Raw genomic sequence first — 11,896 nt, forward strand, 5'->3', positions numbered from 1 at the left:
GACCAAAAAGAAGGCACAAAAGGCCATCGCCATCCGCCCATGCAGGTGGAAGAGAACTTAAGGGTCAATTAAAGCTCGAATCGCAACGCGACTCGGAGACTGTACCCGAAATGGCTACAATTACAATATGCCTAAGGGCATGGCATAAATGCCACTATCGCCAGTCGAGTGAGCCTCCGGGCCACCCACCTGGAAGTTCGCTTCGACCCGAAGCACGAAAGGCCATCACCATCCGCCCATGCAGGCAGGAAAGAGCTAAAGGTCAATTGAAGCACAAATCGCAATGCGACTCGGAGACTGGACCCGAAATGGCTAAACTACAATATGCCTAAGGACACGACATAAATGCCAGCCACCATCGCCAGCTCAAACAAACACAAAACTCAAAGGTAAATTAAGCTCGAGTCGGGTCCTGACTCGGAGACTGAACCCTAAGACGGTTATAGCACGCAAGCCTAAGAGCAAATCCGGGATCAAATCGACCCAATTTGAAACTCCAACGAGCAGAAATACAGAAGATACAAGTTGCGGGGTTTACCCTCTTATTGATACATAATAACGACGAAGCGCAACCTCAGCCTGCGTCATATAATGAAAGCTATGTATATACACAACAAAGAAGGCAGGGAATGATCATTTCGCTTTTTTTCGGCAGTTATAATCGGGCGGTCTCCTCCGCATCGTCCTCCACATCGTAAAGTAGGAACTTGGAATTGTACCCTTCTCCTCTAGCTCGCTCGATCTCCCCCGAGAGATCAAAGTCCCTAGCGTGAATCTTCTCAAGGATTTTCCTCTGGGATCTACACACATACTCCTTGCCGTTATTGACATGATCGAGGGTCTTCTGCAATTCAGCTTTAGCAATGTCAGCACTTCTCGAATAAACCACCATTTTCTGTCTCCGCCCTGGTATTATTAATCACCACCTCGGCCCGAACAATCACTACCGCGGTTTTTGCCCTTGAAAGCTCGGATGAGAGTATCCCAATCATCTTTGCCCGAGCAGAATCATTCGTACGGGCAGCCTAAATTTTCATCTTCGCCCGAGCAGAATCATTCGTACGGGCAGCCTAAATTTGCGCCCAAGAGTAGAAGCCCTGGCCTGAGCCCCCTCTTTTGCCTCAGAATGGGCATCACATACGCCTGCGGCTTGATAAATTCACGTTTGGTTTTGCCAAAATTGCCTCAGAGTTGTTCCAGCTCATCCACCTTGTCTTTCAGCTGAAACAATGAAATACCCGAGGGAAAAAAGTGAAGACAATCACCATCCGCCCACATGGGCACAAAAGAATAAAGTGCAGGCAAGCTGAGATAAAGGCCTGACTCAGAGACCGAGCCTAAAATAGCTGGGAAACATGTAGAATTCTCAACACCTGCTCATAGTAAGGATCGCGCTTGGATGCCCCTGGGCCTGCCTGATCGATTCCGAACCCACAAAGATCCGGCCAAAACGCGGAAGCCAGCCTGCCGGATCAAAGGCAAGACTGGAAGAGATACTAGAAGAGATACAAAGGAGGTAAAACTTCAAGATTTCTCTCATTTTATATATGCATGAAAGGTGCGCTCTCCATCTACAAGCATGCTCTATAAACAGCAAAATACAAAGTGGCAAAATCTATGCTCCACCCCAAAAGGGTTACAGCCTACCAACCCCAGCCTCGTTCTTCGTGGCATCGACAATAAAACTTGGTATCGCGCCCGACTACCTTCACTCAACCAAATCCTTCTAGAAGTACGGAACCCTGTGCATGGGTCTCTCCAAATGCCTGTCCCAAAGATCTACGACGAACGTATTCCTCGAAAGTCCGCTTCGACCCAACTCAATCATCGGCAATAAGTCGCCACTCCTTCATCATCCTATGTCCAAGTTCAGTACTATGCCAGTCCAGGCGTCGGTTATTCCCAATCCAGACTTTTGAGAAATCAAGCTACAACTTCACAATTATATCCATTCAGATCAAAGCTCGAAGCCTGCATTTTGGTACTTCAGGGCCTCCCAAAGTATAGCCCCTTGACGGAGCAGCTTAAAGACCCGAGGTACGGAGGGATCATGCTGAAACCTACCACAAAGTGAAGCCGGCCGGCAAACCTACTCGATGATCGAACATCCTCCTGATAGCCCAACCCTTGTTGGCCAAAGGAACTGCCGCTCTGGAACTAAAGACTTCAGAAACACCAGGCTCGAATGATGCACTCTCCTCAGAAGCTCGGGCCCGTCTCGCCCTGATAAAAGCTCCTTCATGATTGCGAAGCACACTTCTCATCTACCGCTATGCCCGATCTTTGCCATCCCCCAAATAAGCGGCTGCTAAGGGCATGACCTGCCAACATCACAACATCAGCGAACCCCGAGGACCCTTGGGAAGCAGAAGCAACCTTGCGACTGCATACGGAAAAGGCCGGAATGAGTCAACGCCAATCAAAGACACCGGTCATCAGCACCGCCTCCGGTTTTGAGGTAATGCTCAACCCCGAAGACCTCCGCCATAGCAAAGCAGCACCCTAGCAGACCAAAAATGCCTTTACCAAATTGGCGTTCAGCCTCAAGAAGCCTCTGCTAAAGAAGGCCAGTTTACGAAGAGATGGGTGTCCCTAACAAACACTCGGGCAAAACAGATTTTGGGTAATGACCAGGGCGGCCCGAGACACGGCCAGGCCTCCATTCAGAGATTACTTCCAGAAAGTCACCAGCGTCCCAAGATCGTGAATCCTTAGGAAAGCCTCTCCTCAAAGGCCATTATGGGGCCCGAAGATGTTATCCACGCCTTCACGAAGGGAAAAGGTCCGGCGGCCCAAGGTTATTGGCCTAATTCAGGTTCAGTTCGAGAAATCACAAAAGACCCTATAAGAAGCCATTTCATCAAAGACTGGAGAAAATACTCAAAGCCAATGTCACAGACGACGAAACATGATCATGCACTCAAAGCCGCCAAAAATATAAAGAAATACAACAAGTATCGAAGGAAGAAATCAAGAAAATATCTTTGTATTTATACAAGTATTTGCTTACAACGACCCTCGAGGGGTCCTTACATATAGTTACATTACATATGATTACAAAAGCTCGCAGAAAATCCTTAAGAAAAAGTGAAGAAGTACAAATGATACACATATAGCAGGAGCCTAAGGATCTAGCCTATTCATGCTGCATCTCCGTCGTCATCCTCTTAGGCATATGAACTCAAAGACAATATCTTCCAAAAGGCCGACCCCCTCGAGGACCACATCCCAAGCCTCCCGGAATGGCATCTTTAAAAGGAAGGCAGCGGAGAAGAGCAAAATGACGAAGGAAAAGCCGGAAGAATGCGAGAAGTGGCTGGGTGAAAAGTTTGGCTAGTACGAGCTCCGCCAGTACTGTCGTTTTGAAGCCACTTCCTGAGACGTTGCCTTGGCTCGGAAGGCAACAGCTGGCAGAGACTGCCGACACCCTCCCGGAATCCAAAAGGGGTGTAACACGCCAAGCCAGGGGAGGAGGGTGAGCAACGGTGTATAATTCGAGTCCCCTCTTAAGCAGCAGTGCATAATCCAAAGTACCCCCAGGGGTAGAGGAAATAGACCCTCTACCTCATCACCCCGGGCCAATCACAACAACAACAACAATAAAAACAACGGCATCGCATCGGCACAACTTTGCCCTATCGAAAGAGAACTGAGGGTTGGGCCACGATATACATAGCACAATATCTTGAGGCCACAGGCTCCAGATACGACAAGATGGCAGAAATTCAAGATAGCGGGAAAGGAAGGAAAGATGGATACCAAAGGAAATTTGGATAAAAGGCCAACCATGAAAAGCCCCATTTATAGGGAGAGAAAAGTAACCGACGACGCTATTACCGCCCTCGAAAGGCGCAATTAATGCGTCCATAGAAGCTAAACCGATATCAACAAAAGATCAAAGAATCACAACATTTTGGGTAATCCTAGAGAAGCGGGAAGGCAGAATGCCTCGACACTATAAGAAGAGGGAAGGATGCACCGTCATTGCGATGTCGTTATCGGGATTGAAAAATGGGGTGTCAAAATCATTTCTTATCACTTCCCTCTAAGAAACGCGAAGACTATCTATACACTGTGAAATCTGGGAGACTAATTTCTCCTCGGCTGAACACTTCGAAGGGTGATCCTGGGAGCCCGGGATCTCGGGCCGGTCACTTACTACAAGATCGAGCGACACTTCGCCAAGGATAATGTTTGCCAAAGCCTCAAAGAATGTAGGTATCTCTCAAAGAATGCACCCGGGGTCAATCAGGATTATTCAAGCAGCTCGGTATCAGCCCACACACATATCACAGAGTTAGTCGATTGTCCCATCCTATTTCCTGCATCACGCAATGTATCTTGTACTAAGATTGGACTACCCCTTTTTTCTATAAAAATGGAGTTACTAACACCCTGTAAAGGCAGAGCTCCAACTATTCTACAAAAGTGCAATAATATCTTCTCTCTCTCCTTCTTCTCTCTAATTCGCTTGTCCTCACTGGCTCGAAGTCATTTAGATTTGCTATCTTCTTGTCTATTCTTTGTTTGTCACGTGATATTGACCTGAAGCCACCTCGAGATTCATCGCTTTCTTACTTGTTCTTTGTCATATAACTTAGTATTGGCCATAAAGAGCCTTGTTTAATTATATCTTCAACTGTTATACCATCCCCGACTATCACCAATAGCTCGAGCTCGACCCCGAGGTCCTTCATCGATCAGACCTACGTCCGGGCAGCAGGCCCTGCGGTTCAATTATCATCCCGTTTTAGCTTGTATTTAATCTTTAAACTCCATATTATTAGCATCAACTGCTCTAACAACTAGCTCGGGAATAGATCACGTATTTTTAGAATCCCATTTACAAATTTAATTATTGTTACCATTTTCACGGTAAACAATATGTATCAATCAACTAGACAAAAAAATCAATTTCTCTTTAGAGTAAGTATGAATTTTGTCTTTGATGTCAAGAAAGCTTACCTTAGGTTCTTTTTCATCATCAACATCAGAGTCTAAGTTTACCATTAATGCCAGGAGATCTTCAGGTTCTAAATCACTGTCTTCTTTGGCCATCAATGACTGACCATCTTTATCACTTTCTTCATCATCATCAGACTCATCAGTTGAGATTACGTAGTAGCCATAACCCTTTTTATAATTTTGTCTATATCCTTATTGTCATCCTATGTCTAGGAACCAGGTCTCTTTTTTGTTCCTATTTTACCCAGTTTTTCATAATCGGAAATCCTTGATAAAGTGATCTTTTTTTCACACTTATAACATCCATCAATATTATTTTTCTTTGTAACCTTAGGTATGGATGAACTACCTTTTTTAGAAAATTGCCCTTCCTGATTACTCAGTGAAAATGTCTAGTAAGCAGTGCCATATTATTTTCTTCAATCCTGCTTCTGAGTAGTCTTAAGAAACAAGTTATTGGGCTTGCAGGGTTCAACAGACCTTCGATCTAGATGATCTTGATTTAGCTTTAACTCATATGTCTCTAGGTTACCAATAAGATCATAAAGAGTCATTGCATTCAGATTTCTTGCTTCAGTGATTGCATTAACCTTGCTATCTTATGAGGTGGCAGTACGCTCAGTATTTTTCTTACAATTTTGTTTCATGGGATAATTTCTCCATCTTGATTATTGATGTAAGCCTTGTATGCATCTCCAGAATTATTTCCCCACTTTCATATTAAATAGTTCATATTGCCTAGTCAATATGTCGATCATTAACTGTTTAACTTGAGACGTACCTTCATGTGCACATGGCAAGACATCCCATATGGATTTTGCATCTCTAAACACTAAGATTATATTATATTCAACTGGACCAATACCACAAATTAAAATATTTTTGGCTTTAACATTCTTTTGAACTCATTGGACATTTTCTTTAGAATGATTTTCTCTTGGTTTTGGTCTTGTGATACTTTAGTCATCAACCAACATGGGATCTTTGATCCTTTTTCAACAATATGCCAAAGTTCCAGGTCTTCTCTTCCCAGGAAGTCTTGCATCCTTTCCTTTAACCAACTATAGTATTTTTCGTTAAACAAGGGTGACCTAACAGTTGATTGTCCTTTTTGAGCGTCTAATGGTACAACTATTGTAGATTCTTTTAAGGTGTTAGCCCCTTATGAAAGAACCTGTACCGATACCAATTGTTATTTAAGAGTTGAATTAGACATAAAAAGGGAGGGTTGAATTGTGTCTTACCCAATTTTCATGATATCAAAGAACCTGGTTCTTTGAACTAAACAGATGGACACAAACAGAAATAAAGTGCATAAATTAAACAACACAAAAAGTTTTATGTAGAAAACCTCCTTGCTTAAGGGAGTAAAAACACGGACCTATCCCAATCGTATTTGCCTCAAACTTCTCTTAACTTCAATGAGCAATTTTATGTTATAACTCTATAATCAAGGGGACTAACTTTAGTACCCTAACCCCGACAATGAACTCAATTATAGCTACCCCTTCCTAAACTAACCCTAGTCTAGGAAGCTAACAAAAAATCAAAGTTTTTGGACTAACCTATGATTACACTTATTAAAAGCAAATAAGTTACAATTTAGAATACTTGACTTAACATAAACAACTAAAGAACTTCAACAACTTCGAATTCAGGAACATGTTCTTAGGTTGAGCAGCTTCATTCTCCAAGAGAACCTTTCTACTGATAATTGCTATCCTTTAATAAATTTCATGCCTTTTCGTACGAATAGAATTAGTCTTGAATAGAAACAAAAAGATTCTTTTTGTAGTTGTAAAGTTGGCTGAATATCTTCTTCAATTAAAGCTCCAAAACCTAGAATAGTTCGGTTAAGGAAAACCTCTCTTATTTTGATTTGGTTCCATTATTTGTTTCCAACTTTTCAATATTTTATTTCTATTCAAGTTTTTCCTTATTCACAAAATCCTTTTTGACGCAAACTTCTCCAATTAATGCTTTCCTTGTAGATCATGAACAAATATATTTAAGGGATCCAACTTGCACAAGTATTATGAATTTCTGTGTCTGATCAACACTCTACACTCGTCTGCTACGACCCGATTCTTACATTACCCTCATCACGTCTACACATTAGTCCAGAAGCATAGCAACCTATTCATAAAACTTGGTTCTCTCAACATAAATATGCCAGGTTTGTTAATCATCAAAATATAATACGTGCTCAGCTCAACATCTGAGATATTCAGAGTTGGTTCAATTGGAAACTGCAATATTTTAGCAACACGGACCTAGATAAAATTATGTGTACTTTCCCTATCAAGCAAAACCTAAACTGGAGAACCATTGACATGGCTAGTGAAGTGAATAGTATGGGAAGCACGCCCTCCAGCCAATACATAATAAGAAATAAATAAATGTTCCAGAACCTCTAAACATTGGAGATCCTCTACCAAGGCTTCATCAATGGGGTTCCACTATTAAAGTTTCCCCTTTGTTCTCATCAACCAAAAAAATAATTGAAGGAGATATTTGCCTTTATGAGAAGCAAAATACTTCTCGTTACAATAACAACAAAGGTTGTTCGCACAATGATTTTGAATTTCGGCCGGGGATAGGCGTTTAAGAGGGAGATAACTGGGGTTTGTATGTGGTTTTGGAGTTGAGAGGGCCAAAAGGGTGGAGCGAGAATTAAGGTGGAAGAGAAAGCCGACGGTGATGAGGTGGTGGTGGGCAACAAAGGTTGGGTTTTAAGAAAAACATGTCAGGACAACCTTTTTTCAGCAGCTATTCTTTACTCACGTAATTGAGCCACCTTAATGGCCTCATCTAAAGTTTTATGCTCATGTATTAAGACAAATGAATTTATATCATTACACAGTCTAGCAGTAAAACAACGAACTAGAAACTGCTTTGATAAGGCCGTTGACTCATTGGCAATTGTCTCAAATCGATGTTGAAACTCCTCAATTGTTGATGATTGGAACATCTTAGATAAACAACCCTCCGGCATTTCCAAATGACGAGTGTGAAAAAGCAACAGAAGTTTCTCCGTAAAATAAGTCAAGTCACTTAGTTGTTTATTTTGAAGTAATAGTCAGTACTAAATTAGAGCCGCACCATCGAGAAAAAATGAGGCCAAGGACAAGCATTGTTCGTCAACAATGTCATAAAACTCAAAGTAACGTTCTAGTTGAAATATCCAACTCTCAGGATCGATACCAAAGAAACGGCCAAGTTCCACACAAGTCGGTTTATGATGTGCATGTTGCAATGCCTGTTCACCAATAGGACATGGATGAGATCCTTTAATTTGATGAAACCAAGACCCAGAACTACCTTGGCCAAAGCACGTTTACTCGTCCAGTTATCCCACCAGAAACTAGAGTTGCCTGCTTGAATTATCCAAATGATATTTGGTTTAGCTTTGATCCTTGCCTTCATCAAATCTCTCCAAATGTGAGAGTCAGAGGGGGTAGGAACTTTGGTAACCAAGTGAGTTCTTTTGCAATATTTAGCTTTAAGAAAAGTGGCCAAAAGAGATGGTTGAGTCTTGAATCTCCACCATCTTTTCAGAGAGAGCGTTTCTATGATATCTTCCATTCTCCTAACCCCCACACCACCCTCATCTTAGGTAGGCAAAGATTATTCCAAGTGGACCAGTGATAGTTATTTTTTCCTTTAGAAGACCCTCAGAAGAAATTATTGAAGTGTTTTTCCATAAGCTTGATGATGCTTTTGGGTGGATTCATAGCAAATAAAATGTAGGTAGGCAGGGATTGGAGGACATGTTTGATTAAGGTTATCTTCCCTCCGTAGGAAAGAATCTTCCCTTGCCAACCATTGAGTCTTTTTACAAGTTTGGCTAGCATGCCATCAAAGATGCAAATTATTTTCCTGCCATTATAGATTGGACATCCGATATAATTGAAAGGAAAGGGCTTGTCCATATAACCAGAATTTCTTCTGATTCTATTAGTTCTACTAGCAGAGGTGTTCGGAGCAGTAACAAAGAAATTCTTGTCGTTGTTCACTTTTTGACCTGATGCTTTTTCATACCTTCTTATCTGACTCTTTAATGAGTTTTATCGAGTTCTTATCTCCTCCAGTGAATATTATTATGTCATCAGCATAAGCAAAGTGTATAATGATAGGACCTCTATGGTCCATGGAGAATGGGGTGAAGTTGTTGTGAGTAGAAAGATTGTTTAAGGACCTGGACAGTACCTCATCTCCAATAATGAACAGGAAAGGAGATAGCAAATCACCTTGTTTGAGACCTTGCGAAGATGTGAAGAAGCCTTTTCTAGATCCATTAATAATGATAGAATACCACACATAACTAACCAATCTCTAAATCATATCAATCCAAGCTTCTGAAAAACCAAATTTTCTCATGACGACCATTAGAAAATTCCAAGACATTCTATCGTAGGCTTTAGCCATATCCTGCTTGATAACCACTTTACCCCCGTTGTTGTTGTGCCTTATGTTGTGGACAATTTCTTGTGCTAATTGCACATTGTCAGTAATCATCCTGCTCTTGACGAAACCACTTTTATTAATTGAAATTATTTTCTCAAGCATAAGGTTCAGTCTTCTAGAAAGAATCTTAGAAATGATTTTGCTAGTGAAGTTGCTCAGACCAATAGGCCTGAACTCAAAAAAGTTGGTTGGGGAATCGACTTTGGGAATTAGAATCAGACATGTATGATCATAGAATTTGGTCATGCCCTTGCCATTGAAAAAGTTTTGCACAAATCTACAATATCATACTTGATGATATTCCAACACTTTTGATAGAAAGTGCCATTAAATCCATCCGGTCCCGCTGCACTTGAAGCAATCATACTAAATACGGCATCTCTAATATCTTCGTCATCAGTAATAACATTGAGCAGATCATTCTTCCTCAGTGATACATCTAGGAATATAGTTGAGGATCTCATGATCACGAAATTGATGCTGAAGGTTGAATAGATGCACAACCACCTTTGAAATATTTTCATCCCCTTGGACGCATGAGCCATTTTGATCCTTGATTGTTTGAAGATGAAGCCTACATCTCCGGTTTCTAATTAAGCTATGAAATTATTGGTGTTGTTATCCCCTTCTTCATACCATTTCTGCTGAGCTTTCTGTCTAAGGATAACATCTTTCATACCTAACCACTTGATGTATTCTGCCTGCCCTTGATTGAGCTCTTCTCGGGATTGATCGGGGTTGTTAAGAGTATCAATCTCTTCCAGGTTTACCATTTTTGCTTCCTATATGTTAACTTGTTCAAAAACATTCCCAATCTTCTCTTTCGACCATCTAGTGAGATCCTTACTAAGAAGTTTTAATTTTTGTTGTAGCCTCCACATGGGGTTTCCAGGAACTTGAGTGCTCTAAACCTCTTCTACCAGGTTCATGAATGATGGCTGCTCAGCCCCGTAATCTAGGAATTTGAAGTATTTTATGCCATCTTGAGGCCCCTTTTGACATTTGATGAGGAGTGGCTTATGATCTGAGCCAGTTCTAGCTAGGTGTTTGACTATATCAATCTGGAAAAGTTGGGTCCATAGGTCATTAACAAAGACTCTGTCGAGTCTCTTCCAAATCCTTTTTCTAGCTCTCCAGTTGTTGCACCACATGAATTTAGGGCCTACAAACCCCAAATCCACCACCTCGCAATTGTCCATACAGCTACTGAACTCAAAGCTTCTGTGTATTCTGTGAGGATTGCCCCTTTTTTGCATCTGGATCCAATATTAATGCACCAAGGACCTTTGATATGTGTGTGAATGTCTTCCAAACTGCTCCAAAGCTCTCTCCTTTCATTTGCAGTACATTTGACATATACTGTTATGAGATATAGATCACAGTTAGCGGGGGTGCAATGTATCTTAATGATAAGCTACTGCTCCTTATTGTCGACCACACTGGTTTGATAGTTCCCTGACCAAAGAAACCAAATCTGACCATTCGTGTTGGGCATACAGTGTTGAAAGCCAAGGAATTTCATATACTTGTCAATTTTATTAATGCTAACAAAAGGTTCAAAAATTGCTACAAGCTCCACTTTGTACATGTTGATGAGTTTTTTTAAACCCGTGAATGACTTTTTTTTTGATTTCACACCTCTAATATTCCAAAAGATGGAATTAATCATGAAGCTGGGGGAAGATTAGTTTGTACTCCCTTCCACATTGGAAGAGTTTTGTTTATCTTTAGTTTTCTTTCCCATCTTTTTGCTTATGCTCTTGGTCTTTTGGACCAGTGAGAATCCGTCATTGTCTTCTTGGTTGCTTTGGACATTTTGTATTTGGTCTTCAATAATCCTCACCGTAACCTTATTGGCAAATTCACCTCTATCTGTTGATCAAATTTCTTTGTAGAGTGAGGTTTATTTGTCGATGATTGTGGAGATTCTAGGTCTAGTTGGACCACCATATTAATCCCCGACATTGCTTTGATCTCTGAAGGTATGCTGACTGATCCCTCATTAGTTGTGAGGTATTTGGTTAGGTCATGTTGAGCTTATTGAATGTTGGTATGCTTACTAATCCCTTCCTTTTCATAAGCCATATTTCCTTGAATATTAGAAGATTCTTGCACCACCTGTTCTGACCCTTCAAAATTTCTATTTGCTATAATGGATTTACTACACTCTTTGGAGTCGTTGCTAGAGTCGTCGTCCATGTTATCATTCTTATTTTCTATATCAAGGTTCACACCAGTGTTACTGCTTTCATCCTTCTTTCCTTGCTCTTGTTGTTGTCGATTGGCTTGATCCACCTTGCCTTTGTTAAACCTTTTGCTGCCGCTGACTTGACACCATATTGGCTTAAATGACACTTTGGATTTATTTTGGGAGAGTTTTTTTTTTTGTTGCTGATTTTCCTCTTATTTTTAGAAGTTCTGATTTTAATATCATTGATTTTTTCCGCCTGTTTTTTGTGTTGAA

Source organism: Nicotiana tabacum, chromosome 1 (genome assembly GCF_000715075.1).
Source record: "Nicotiana tabacum cultivar K326 chromosome 1, ASM71507v2, whole genome shotgun sequence".
In the NCBI taxonomy this organism is placed as follows: Eukaryota; Viridiplantae; Streptophyta; class Magnoliopsida; order Solanales; family Solanaceae; genus Nicotiana; species Nicotiana tabacum.